This window comes from Setaria viridis, chromosome 7 (genome assembly GCF_005286985.2).
Source record: "Setaria viridis chromosome 7, Setaria_viridis_v4.0, whole genome shotgun sequence".
Classification (NCBI taxonomy): Eukaryota; Viridiplantae; Streptophyta; class Magnoliopsida; order Poales; family Poaceae; genus Setaria; species Setaria viridis.
In genome coordinates, this window is record NC_048269.2 from 9154479 (window position 1) to 9168442 (window position 13964).

The 13964-nt window shown below is 44.6% G+C and overlaps 1 long non-coding RNA gene across 1 annotated transcript; it reads left to right on the forward strand.

The window, feature by feature from the left end:
- The first annotated feature begins 11534 nt into the window (after positions 1 to 11534).
- LOC140223535 (uncharacterized) lies at positions 11535 to 13696 on the forward strand. The gene is made up of 3 exons (XR_011898858.1): positions 11535 to 12439; positions 12519 to 12720; positions 13355 to 13696. It is a non-coding gene; the product is annotated as an uncharacterized lncRNA (long non-coding RNA).
- Positions 13697 to 13964: the final 268 nt, after the last annotated feature.

Here is a 13964-nt window from a genome sequence, read left to right on the forward strand (position 1 = left end):
AGGTTTCCAGTTTGGGTGAAGTAGCTCTCACCTCTCTAGAAGATGATGTGGGCAATCATGAACAAGTCATTTTTGGTGATAACTGTAAAGGGAAGGTTTCCAGTTTGGGTGAAGTACCTCTCACAAATGATCTTACTCTCTCAAATGTTTTGTTTGTGGATTCATGCAGCTACAACTTGCTCTCTATTGCTCAATTTGGTGATCTTGGACTAACATGCACATTTAGTGATGTTGATGTGCTTATTTCTAACAAGAAGACCAAGGAAGTTGTCTTGAAAGTTTTTTGGCATGGTAACATTTATCTTGTAGATTTTGCCTCACATGAAACAAGTTTGACGACATGCCTCTTCACCAAGACTTCATTAGGTTGGCTTTGGCATCAGCATATGGGACATATTGGTATGAGAAACCTCAAGAAGGCTTTCAAGAATGGAATGCTAGTTGGTGTGAAGGATGTGAAGTTTGAGAAGGACAAGTTGTGTCGAGCATGTCAAGCCGGCAAGCAAGTTGCAAGTCGTCATCCCATGAAGGCTTTCATGTCCATCACAAGACCATTGGAGCTTCTTCACATGGATCTCTTCAGACCTACCACCTACAAAAGTCTTGGTGGTAATCTCTATTGTCTTGTTATTGTTGATGATTACTCTAGATATACTTGGACTTTCTTTTTAGAGGACAAGAGCAAGACCATCGGGATCTTCAAGACATTCGCCAAGAGGGCTCAAAATGAGTTTAAATTCACCATTGTGAAGATCCGAAGTGACAACAGCACCAAGTTTAGGAACACTCAAGTTGAAGAGTATTGTGATGATCAAGGCATCAAGCATGAATTTTCATGCACCTACATGCCTCAACAAAATGGAGTGGTGGAGAGAAAGAACAGGACCTTGATTACACTTGCGAGGATGACTATGGCATCTCTCAAAAGTTTTGGGCCGAAGCCATCAACACCGCATGCCACGTGTCAAATCGAGTGTATCTCCACCAACTCTTGAAGAAGACACCATATGAGCTACTCATTGGGAGGAAGCCCAACATCTCCTATTTCTGGGTCTTCGGTTGTAAGTGTTTCATCTACAAGAAAAGGAAGCACCTAGGAAAGTTTGAGAGTCATTGTGATGTTAGTATTTTTGTTGGTTGCTGATCAAGCCCAAGGCATATAGAGTATTCAATAATGCTACTCGCATGATTGAAGAAACACGTGACGTGGAGTTTGATGAATCTAATGGCTCCCAAGGAGATGGTTTTGCTTGTGATGATGTAGGAAATGAATCACTTTGTGATGCAATGAAGAAGATGGCCATTATGACATCAAGCCAAAGGAGGAGGAGGATGAAGCACCAACAACTACTTCAAGTAAGTAGAGGCATCATCCAAGGACGAGTCTAAAGATGAAGATGTACCTACTACTTCCCATGATCATCATGATGAATCCTCCGATGACGATGATGAGCCTCCAAGACACACTTCATCCACTCCATCAAGACAAGATGAAGCCCCTTCTTCATAAGACGTCCCCATCACACAAGAAGATCCTCAACACGAAGTTCCTCCACAAGCATCGACCTCTACACCACTTGTGAAGCATACAAGGACGTCTAAGAATCATCCCATTGACTTAGTCATGGATGAGGCTCTTGAGGACCTAGATTGGATCATTGCGATGCAAGAAGAGCTCAACTTCACTCGGAATGAAGTTTGGGTTCTTAAAGAACATCTCGGCACAAGAACGTGATTGGCACCAAGTGGGTCTTCCGCAACAAACAAGATGAACATGGAGTTGTGGTGAGGAACCAGGTAAGGCTCGTTGCTAAAAGCTTCTCTCAAGTAGAAGGTTGGATTATGGAGAAACTTTTGCTCCTATGGCGAGTCTTGAAGCCATTCATATCCTTCTTTCTTATGCCTTATAATAGTATAAAGTTATTTCAAATGGATGTTAAGAGTGACTTCTTGAATGGTTTCATCAATGAAGAGGTTTATGTGGAACAACCTCCCGGTTTTGAGGACCCTAGATATCCTAACCATGTCTTTAAGTTGCACAAGGCTTTGTACGGGCTCAAGCCAGCACCAAGGGCTTGGTATGAATGCCTTCATGACTTCGTCCTCAACAAGGGCTTCAAGATTGGGAGAGTGGCCAACACCATGTTTACCCAGATCATCAACAATGAGCTTTTCATTTGTCAAATTTATGTTAATGATATAATCTTTGGTTCTACAAGCCTCAAAGTTTGCAAGGATTTTGGAGATTTCATGGCTAGGGAGTTCAAGATGTTTATGATCGGTGAGCTACTTCTTCCTTGGGTTTCAAATCAAGCAATTAGAGGAAGGGATATTCATCCTGTTGGAGGTATGCCCTAGAGGCAATCATAGAGATGATGATATTCCATTTGTATCCATGATTTATACTGTGTTCCTTGAATATCCATTAAAGGCTACTTGAATTGATTTGCAATTATGTGAATTGTGTGTGAAACTCTTTACTTGTATGGTTATTCTAAAGTTGTCCCTAGTCGGAGTTCATGTGAGGACACACATGAATATCAGACTAGCACATGTATTAGTTGATGACTATGTTTCACAAGTCATAGACATGGAGATGTTGAACTAATAATGTGGGCACATGTGGAGACATGTGCTAGGACTGACCCAACACGAGAAGTAGTTCTCTCTTTAAACAACATATACGCTTTGTCCTTAGACCTGAGATTGTCGCATGTATTCAAGATGTGGATTGACCTACTTAGGGGTTATCAAACGCTACGCTGTAACAGGGTAGTTATAAAGGTAGCTTTCGGGTTTGTCAAGAAGCATTCTATGAGACATGGTCAATCAAGATGGGATTTGCCCCTCTCTGATTGAGAGTGATATCTCTGGGCCCCTCGAATGATCAGATCCGAAAATGCATGGCCATGCTACGTACGGTTAAGAGTTAACCTACAAAGGGATTCCGAATCACAGGATCGAGAAAGAGCGATCGGCTTGAAGCTAGACAAAATATCGTGAGGCAAAGGGAATACCATGTATATTATGTTGTGATGGTTCGTCTGATATGACCTTCGTGTGCGTATAGGAGTTGGCACGTCTTGCTAGAGGCCGCTACCGACTATTGGGCCGAGTAGGAGTACTCGGGCCATGTCTATACGTATCCGAACCCATAGGGTCACACACTTAAGGGGCTGGAAGCCCAATTCGGATGTGATCCGAGTTGAATTAGGTTTAGAAGTACTAATAGGCCTCAGACCCAGAGGCCCGTTAGGAACCTCTATAAATAGAGGGGTGGGGGTGCCCTAGGGTTCACACCTTTTGGCGAAACACATCTGTTGTGCCTCCCACGCCTTCGCCTGTTGCAACTCGCGGATCTAGCAGTCCGACTTGCGACGCTTCCTCCCTGCACGTGTGGATACCTTGGAGGTGTTGCGCCTACAGCACTTGGACGAGCCGCCGACGAGCCACGACGAGCCGCCGACGAGCCGCGGCACGAAGGAGATCTTGCTGCACGTGGATGAGCTGCTAGACGTCGACGTGATCGACTACGTACGACTACGCTGATCCAGTTCACTGCATCGACGCGAATCTACATCTTCCGCACCAGTAGGGCGTCGAGTGGTAATCCTGTGATCCTTATACGACAATTTTCCTAGTTTACGCGGTAGAAAATTTTGTTTTGCGCTAGTGTAGCCTACCTCGTATCCCAACAGTGGTATCAAAGCCATAGCTGCTTTGTTTTGGATTCGGGATATGTGCATATGGAGATATGCGAGTTTTCAGTTTGATCTATGTCTTGGTTTCGTGTTCTTGCTGCAATGGTAGTGTAACGACATACTCCTACCGGTCGGTTTCCGCCATTGGAGTTAAGGGATACATGTAATTCCAGTTGCAGTGAGCGAAGATCAATGTGATTGGTCGAATCGAAATCTAGGCTCATACGCCACGCGCATGAGATGTGCAATAGTAGATGGGATCTACTACCGGGGTCGGGATTTTTGCCGTGTGCGTATGCTTCGGTAAATCAGCCGTAACTTTTCGGTACGATCTCGGATTGGGGCGAATTTTATATGAAAATTGATCTACAGAAAAAGTTACACATGAAATTCAACCGCTTTGCCGTTTTTGGCGAAATTAGATTTCCCAAATTCGGCTTGGAAGATGGAGTTTTGGGCCTCCGAAGTTTGGAACATTAGGACGCTTAACTCTGTTTTGCAGGATGTATGTATCTTGTGATCAGTATGACCCCTTTGTGTATGTGATGCATGTGTGTAAATCATTCGTGACCTGCGTGTCGCGCGTACGGGAACACAGCAGGAGCCATATGTGTTGTCACCTTAATGTATTTAATGGTCTGCGCACCAATCTGTGATGATCCAAGCAACTATGTAATCTTCATTACTAGCTTCTTTACTAGCTATTAGGTGTAATAGCATGTTCTAGTTCTTGGAGGACTCATCACCAGGAGGATGGCGCACATGGAACATGGAGATGGAGATCACCATGGTGAACAGGTTCTATGGAGATGGAGATCACCACAAGAAAACGGGTCATACTGTGTCACAACTGTGTGAATGCTATTCTGTTTATGTTTTACTTTATGCATGCTGTGATGTTAGAAGTAGAACGATCCCTCACAAAGTTTAAGTTAGTATGCCCTCCCAAATAAAACTTGCACCATCCCATGTCTTGTACAATTGGTGGTGGGTCTATGAAATTAGGGTGCCACTAGTTTTCCTTGACTAGATGGGTTTGTATCGGACACTTACACGCATAAGGGTTGATTTGCTTAACAAGGTTAACTTAACAGTTAGACCTTGGGGCATAAAGGTTGGGCGTCGAGACATGGAGATGTCACCCAACAACAGGAGTCATATGTGATATGATTAGCAAAAGTTGCTTACCGATCTACCTTGTTTGCTAGCGGTGATGGTAAAGCTCACCAGTAGACTTGTTAGTTGTGGATCCTGAATCACTAAGTATTAATAGAGGGATATTGATTTTAGTGGGAGTAGATTCTGTTAATATAGTTTAATGTGATTTGCTCTATCATGGATACATTTGTCTTAGTGTATTTTGCATTACTTTTGTTGTAGATTAAATGGCACCTAGCAACACCACACCGTTTGCTTTGCGTTCGGTCCTTGAGAAGGACAAGTTGAATGGAACAAACTACTTGGATTGGATCCGTAACCTGAGAATTGTTCTCAGGGCCGATAAAAAGGAAGATGTTCTAGACACCCTACTACCACCAGTACCTGATGATGATGCATCTGCTGCCGTTAAGGCTGCTTACAAGAAGGCATTTGATGCTAATCTTGAGGTAAGCTGCCTTATGCTTGCTTGCATGGAACCCGAGCTGCAGATGCAGTTCGAAATAAATCATGAGGCACACGATATGATCGTGGCGCTCAAGGACATGTTCCAGACACAGGCTAGGACTGAAAGGTTCAATGTGTCCAAAGCCTTTCTAGAGTGCAAGCTAGCAGAAGGCGCAGCAGTAGGACCACATGTAATCAAGATGGTTGGTTACACTCAGCGATTGGAGAAGCTGGGCTTCCCAATGGGTAAAGAGTTGACCACTGACTTCATTCTTTCATCTCTTCCGCCTAGCTGTGGGAACTTCATCTCGAACTACCATATGCATGGGACGGAGAAGGGTCTGAATGAAATGTGTGGTATGCTCAAGACAGCAGAGGTAGACATTAAGAAAAGCGCTAGTACCAGCCATGTGATGGCTGTACAGAACAAGCCTACCTTCAAGAAGAAGGGCAATTCTTGGAAGAAGAAGGGTAAAGCTGGAGTGTCCAAGCCAAACCCAGTGCCCAAGGCTAAAGCTGCACCTGCTCCAGATAAAGAGTGCTTTTACTGTCATGAACCGGGTCACTGGAAGAGAAACTGCAAGCAGTACCTAGCTTCATTGAAGAATGGCGGAAGTAAGAGTACTTCTACCTCAGATACGCTTGTTGTTAATGTTATAGACAACATTTTTCTCGCTGATACAATTATTAATTCTTGGGTATTTGATACCGGATCGGTTGCTCATATTTGCAATTCGATGCAGGGAATGATAAGAAGTAGAAGCGTGGAAAGAGGAGAAGTTGATTTCCGCGTGGGCAATAATGCAAGAGTTGCTGCGTTGACCGTCGGGACGATGCAACTCCACCTCCCATCAGGATTTATTATGGAGTTGAATAATTGTTATTTCGTTCCTAGTTTAAGTCGAAATATTTTGTCTCCTTCATGCTTGATGAAGGATGGTTATTCATTCGCGAGTGAAAATAATGGTTGTGTGATCTCTAAGAATGATATGTTTATGACTTTTGCACCCATTGTGAATGGATTATTTGTTTTAAATCTTGATGGTTCACCTGTCTTTAACGTAAGTGCTAAAATGCCTCGGCCTAATGATTTGAGTCCTACCTACTTGTGGCATTGTCGTTTGGGTCATATAAGTGAAAAGCGCATGAAGAAGCTCCATTCTGATGGAATTCTAACTTCGTTTGATTTTGAATCATACGAGACATGTGAGGCTTGCTTGCTAGGCAAGATGACCAAGACGTCTTTCACAGGATTTTCTGAGAGAGCAGTAGACTTGTTGGAACTCGTACATGGTGATGTATGCGGACCAATGAGCATGACGGCTAGAGGAGGATTCCAATACTTCATAACTTTCAATAATGATTTTAGTAGATATGGCTATGTCTACTTGATGAGGCACAAGTCTGAAACCTTTGAAAAGTTCAAGGAATTTCAGAATGAAGTTGAAAATCAGTGTGGCAAGAAAATTAAGGCCTTACGATCTGATCGTGGAGGCGAGTATTTGAGCCACGAGTTTAGCAATCATCTAAAGAGTTGTGGAATTGTTCCACAACTTACGCCGCCTGGAACACCTCAGAGAAACGGTGTATCCGAGCAACGTAATCGAACTTTGTTAGACATGGTTTGATCAATGATGAGCCAGTCGGACCTACCGTTGTCATTTTGGGGATACGCTCTAGAAACAGCAGCTTTCACACTTAATAGGGTACCATCTAAATCCGTAGTTAAGACACCATATGAGATATGGACTGGAAAGGTTCCTAGTTTGTCTTTTCTAAAGATTTGGGGATGTGAAGTGTTTGTCAAGCGACTTCAGTCGGACAAGATCACACCCAAGTCGGATAAGTGCATTTTCGTGGGATATCCAAAGGAAACTTTGGGATATTATTTCTATAACCGGTCAGAGGGAAAAGTGTTTGTCGCTCGGAACAGGGTTTTCCTAGAGAAAGAGTTTCTCAAAGGAGAAAAGAGTGGAAAGATAGTGCATCTTGAAGAAGTTCAAGATGAGCCGATCGGGCAAGAATCAATGAGTGATGCTAACATAGCAGAACAAGTTGAGATACCCATGGCAAGAGAAGCACCACCACAACCACAAAGGTCGGCAAGGCTCCGCAATATGCGGGAAATATTATTGTTGGACAATGATGAGCCTGCGACATATGCAGAAGCAATGATGGACCCAGACTCCGAAAAATGGCAGAGTGCCATGCAATCCGAAATAGAGTCCATGGGAGACAATCAAGTTTGGAACTTGGTTGACCCGCCTGATGGTGCTAAAGCCATAGAGTGCAAGTGGATCTATAAGAAGAAAAAGGACATGGATGGAAATGTTCACATCTATAAAGCACGACTTGTCGCAAAAGGTTTTCGACAAGTTCAAGGAGTTGACTACGATGAGACTTTCTCGCCCGTAGTGATATTTAAGTCCATTCGGATTATTCTAGCTATAGCTGCATATTTCGATTATGAGATATGGCAGATGGATGTCAAGATAGCTTTCCTGAATGGAAACCTAGCTGAGGACGTGTATATGATATAGCCTGAGGGTTTTGTCGATCCGAAAAATGCTGGAAAGGTATGCAAGCTTCAAAGATCCATTTATGGATTGAAGTAAGCATCTAGGAGTTGGAACATTTGTTTTGATGAAGTGGTCAAAGGGTTTGACTTCACCAAGAACGAAGAAGAGTCTTGTGGTTACAAGAAGGTTAGTGGGAGCTCTGTAGTATTTCTAAGCTTATATGTGGATGACATATTGCTGATTGGAAATAATATTCCTATGCTTGAGTCCGTAAAGACTTCACTGAAAAATAGTTTTTCGATGAAGGACTTAGGGGAAGCGGCATATATTCTGGGCATTAAGATTTATAGAGATAGATCGAGAAGGCTTATATGATTAAGCCAAGATACTTACATTGACAAAGTGTTGAAGCGGTTCAGCATGGAAGAGGCAAAGAAAGGATTCTTGCCTATGTCACATGGCATACATCTCAGCAAGACTCAGTGTCCTTCGACTGCTGATGAGCGGGATTGCATGAGTAGAGTGCCATATGCCTCGGCTATTGGATCTATCATGTATGCAATGATAAGTACTCGCCCAGATGTTTCATATGCGCTAAGTATGACAAGCAGACACCAGTCTGATCCAGGTGAGAGTCACTGGACAGCGGTGAAAAACATTCTTAAGTACTTGAGAAGGACTAAAGGTATGTTCCTTGTCTATGGAGGTGAGGAGGAGCTCGTTGTAACAGGTTACACCGATGCTAGTTTCCAAACCGACAGAGATGATTCAAAGTCATAATCAGGATTTGTGTTCACGCTAAATGGTGGTGCTGTTAGTTGGAAGAGTTCCAAGCAGGAGACGGTGGCCGATTCTATGACAGAAGCCGAGTACATCGCGGCTTCGGAAGCCACGAAGGAGGATGTTTGGATAAGGAATTTCCTCATTGAGCTTGGTGTGTTCCCGAATGCGTCCAGCCCATTGAATCTCTACTGTGATAACAATGGGGCAATTGCGCAAGCAAAGGAGCCAAGGAACCACCAGAAGAACAAACATGTAATGCGGCGATTTCATCTCATTCGAGACTTCGTTAACCGGGGTGAGATCAAGATATGCAAAATACACACGGATATGAACATTTCTGATCCGTTGAAAAAACCACTCCCGCAGGCTAAGCATGATGCGCATGTAAGAGCTATGGGTATTAGGTACCTTCTAGATGGACTCTAGTGCAAGTGGGAGACTATTGGAGGTATGCCCTAGAGGCAATCATAGAGATGATGATATTCCATTTGTATCCATGATTTATACTGTGTTCCTTGAATATCCATTAAAGGCTACTTGAATTGATTTGCAATTATGTGAATTGTGTGTGAAACTCTTTACTTGTATGGTTATTCTAAAGTTGTCCCTAGTCGGAGTTCATGTGAGGATACACATGAATATCAGACTAGTACATGTATTAGTTGATGACTATGTTTCACAAGTCATAGACATGGAGATGTTGAACTAATAATGTGGGCACATGTGGAGACATGTGCTAGGACTGACCCAACATGAGAAGTAGTTCTCTCTTTAAACAACATATACGCTTTGTCCTTAGACCTGAGATTGTCGCATGTATTCAAGATGTGGATCGACCTACTTAGGGGCTATCAAACGCTACGCCGTAACAGGGTAGTTATAAAGGTAGCTTTCGGGTTTGTCAAGAAGCATGCTATGAGACATGGTCAATCAAGATGGGATTTGCCCTTCTCTGATTGAGAGTGATATCTCTAGGCCCCTCGAGTGATCGGATCTGAAAATGCATGGCCATGCTACGTATGGTTAACAGTTAACCTACAAAGGGATTCCGAATCACAGGATCGAGAAAGAGTGGTCGGCTTGAAGCTAGACCAAATATCGTGAGGCAAAGGGAATAGCATGTATATTATGTTGTGATGGTTCGTCTGATATGATCTTCGTGTGCGTATAGGAGTTGGCACGTCTTGCTAGAGGCCGCTACCGACTATTGGGCCGAGTAGGAGTACTCGGGCCATGTCTATACGTATCCGAACCCATAGGGTCATACACTTAAGGGGCTGGAAGCCCAATTCGGATGTGATCCGAGTTGGATTAGGTTTAGAAGTACTAATGGGCCTCGGACCCAGAGGCCCGTTAGGAACCTCTATAAATAGAGGGGTGGGGATGCCCTAGGGTTCACACCTTTTGGCGAAACACATCTGCCGCGCCTCCCACGCCTTCGCCTGTTGCAACTCGCAGATCTAGCAGTCCGACTTGCGACGCTTCCTCCCTGCACGTGTGGATACCTTGTAGGTGTTGCGCCTGCAGCACTTGGACGAGCCGCCGACGAGCCACGACGAGCCGACGACGAGCCGCGGCACGAAGGACATCTTGCTGCACGTGGACGAGCTACTGAGGAGCTGCTGGACGTCGACGTGATCGACTATGTACGACTACGCTGATTCACTTCGCTGCATCGACGCGAATCTACATCTTCCGCACCAGTAGTGCGTCGAGCGGTAGAAAATTTTGTTTTGCGCTAGTGTAGCCTACCTCGTATCCCAACACATCCATCAAAAAAAGTACACGAAGGACATCCTCAAGAAGTTCAAGATGGATGACTGCAAGCCAATCAAGACTCTAATGCCAACCAATGGATATCTCAACTTGGATGAGGGAGGTAAACCGGTTGACCAAAAGCTTTACTGTTCTATGATTGGGTCGCTTCTTTACCTTACCGCATCTAGGCCCGATATAATGTTTAGTGTATGCATGTGTGCTCAGTTTCAAGCCAACCCTAAGGAATCACATCTAAGTGCCGTAAAAAGAATCCTTAGGTACCTAAAACTCACACCTAGTTTTGGCTTGTAGTACCCCAAAGGTGCATGTTTTGAGCTTTTTGGTTATTCAGACTCGGATTTTGCTGGGTGTCGAGTAGACTGTAAGAGTATTTTGGGTGGATGCCATTTGTTAGGAAGGTCTTTGGTCTCTTGGTTCTCAAAGAAACAAAATTCTGTGGCCTTATCCACCGTGAAGGCAGAATACATAGCCGTCGAGGCATGTTGCGCTCAAATCCTGTCACACCCTGAAATTTACGAATTTCAGGATGTGAATAAAAGGAATAAATAAATAATAATTTTCTCATAATTTTAAAATTTTCCCAACATTTATTTTTATTTACAGGAAGTTTAGTATAGGACAATAATTATTTGCTTTTCTAAATTAAATAATGATGTTCCGTGTTTGTGCATTCATGTTGATGCATCTTGGTGTTTCTTGAGTGCAAAAGTTTGAAAAATCCATTTAGACGTTGCCCAGACCCTTGTGAGGATTTTTCACCTTTTTCTGAAATTTATTCTCCTTTTCCTAGAGCTAAATCCAATTTTTGGAAGGCTCTAGAATCCTTTTCACGAGCTCCAAGTATTTTTTTTGGATTCATGGTATCCCAAACTATCTTTGAGCCGTTGTACTCCTAAAGCCCCCCGTCCGGCATGGCTGAAGATCTTTGAGCTTCTGCAATTTGGCCGTCAGGCAACTCTATAATTTTCACGAATTTCCTTGAGTCTATGCTCTTTTATATATTCTCCCAAATCAGACCCAGGACCATGTTGGATTTCCTTGCACTCTCTCCCCACCCATGCTTTTCTTTACTTCAGCCCGGCACAAGCCACAGCAGCCCAGCTAGCCTTGATGTCAATAATGCTGAAGTACACAAACTCCTCCTGCCACTTTTAGGCCAGGCCCGCTTATCATATCTGCTCACCTCAACCGGACGGATGGAGGTCAAACTCGAGCCCAACCCAGCTCACCTCGTTATATCGCTGACCAGAGGTTCTGCTCGTCATCCCTATCCCTAGCCCGCGCCTCATGCCGCTTTCACCTCCTCGCCTCCCAAGCTGCCGTCACCATCTGCTCTCTTTCTTCTCCCCTCGGTTCTTTCTTCTCTAGCTGCTCACCCTCTCTGCCCTTCTTCCACACGAAACAAGTAGAGGGCAAGTCCTCCGAGCGATCTCGAGCAGCTTCCAAGAACCGGACCTCCAGCTACCTATCTCCACCTGCTTGCCATCTCACGCAAAACAGCAAGCACGCTGGTTCCTTTTCCCATCCACGGCAGAAGCAACTAGCAGCTCACCTCCTCTCCCCACTGATCAGCAGCCCAATTCTTCTCCTCCTCCAATCGGCAACCACCACCACCAACTGTCTCTCCGTGCCCGTCTCAAGCCAGTGCCACCAGTTCACATGCTACGCCAGGCCAGAGAGCCAGTGCCACCTCCGCACTGGAAAGCTACTGCCTTCGGGGTCGTGGTGCCGTCTCGGGGTGGCCGGCGAGGAGCGCCACCACCACGGCAACAACGGCCTGCATCTTCGACGCCAACCCTTCTGCGCCCTCGGCACCAAGCTGCTGCCCCTGCCTCTCTTGCACTGCGACAGGGCTGCCATCCGCCCCGTCTACAACCTGTTCGATGGATTGCGCCAACAGCAGACTGAAAACTGATGTTGCTGCGTTGGCCACGTCGTGCTCGATGGTGAACTGCTGCTACCTCTCCGTCAAGCTGCAGCTATGGAGCTATCGAGTTCGATCAGTTTTGCCCACCATCATTACTGTGTGGCTGTCAATCGCAATATTCCGAGGTGAGCACGCCATCATGGTCGTCGTCCTGCACTCGTCCCGTTTGACTGCTCACCCATGTTTTTTTTTGTCTCTCCAAAGCAAGGACGACAGTCGCCTGCTGTATCTTCCATTCTTCCCCATGCACTCTGCAGGTGCAGAAGCAACGATCTTGCCGCTGCTCGACCCCTCCTCGATCCACGGACCCGCCGTGCCCTGCTTGCCGCGTGCCGTGCAAGCGGACGCTCTCCTCGTCGCCGTCCATCTCGCGCGCGTCTGGCTGAGCTCACCATGCTCACAGCAAGTGAGGACCTCTGCATGTTTGTCTCTTTCTTCTCTCTCTAGCTAGTCCGATGCTACCTGCTTCCGAGAGCTGCATGTGCCATCTCGTGCAAGCAAGCAGTGCCATGCGTACCTATGTGCATGCAGGCAAGCAAGGTTCAATGCATCGCGTACAAGCTAAATACTTGTTCACGTCATAGCTACGCAATAATATAATTATGACTTTTCCTATAACAAAATGATTAGGATGTCTGTTGTATATTTCGTGCATAATCAAACATCTGAAATCTCTTCTGGTATTCATCATTCTTGATCCCTAGGATAATAATTTGTTTCACTATATGCAATCTTCCCTGATGTCATCATCTTTTTCCCATCATCATAGTTATGCTCATCTATTTATTTAATTCCTTTCTCGATTATTGCTTCGTGGTGACATCATCCTTACGTCATGTTCAAATAGCTATCCTTTTCTTCTTAAAGCCCATATTTTATTCAATTCAATTATGATTTCAGCAATTCTTGTCCTCACGTGATCGTAGCAACGTGTAGAATAATTTAAAGTGCTTTACTATTCCTCTTCCATGATTGGTGTACTGCTCTTAGTTGTATTTGTTTGTTTGCTTCTATGTTGTGCCGGTGATTGCTTCGAGTAGAAGGATCGCTGCTCGAACGATTTGAAGATTAAGAGTTCCAAGAGAGCAAGAGCTGAAGAGCAGTAAGAGTAACTTTTCGTTGGAGAAAGGCAAGTGTGTCCTTGTCCTTTTGTCCAAATAACTTTATTTAATCACTATTGCATATGCTTGCATTAACTTTGATGGGTCCTATTAAGGTTTGCCTAGTTTTTATGATCATTCCTTGTCAACCTGAGTCTATCTTTCTGTTGGGTAGCTATGCTTAGCTGCTATACTTGGATTATGGTGGTTCTAATGAACAACGATGATGAACTTATTTTATTTATGCTACACCTTCCTTTAATACAAGATCACTGTGATTAATTGGAATGTGGAGAACCACCCAGGAAAACAGTGCTAGCAAAAGACTAAATGGCTATGGTCTTGGCTGAATAATTAGAAACCTTAGTCTGGGGTAATCTTACTCGTGATGAGGCAAGAGGGGGCACTGAGTCGTTGCATTGTCGGCCTGTGATAGGTTGTGCACGCCAGACACCAAAACCTTAGCGGGTTACCACTGACTAATGAATCTTTGTAAAGGCCTCGTAGCGTCCCTATGCAACCACACCTCGGAAGTGTGGTATTGTGCCTG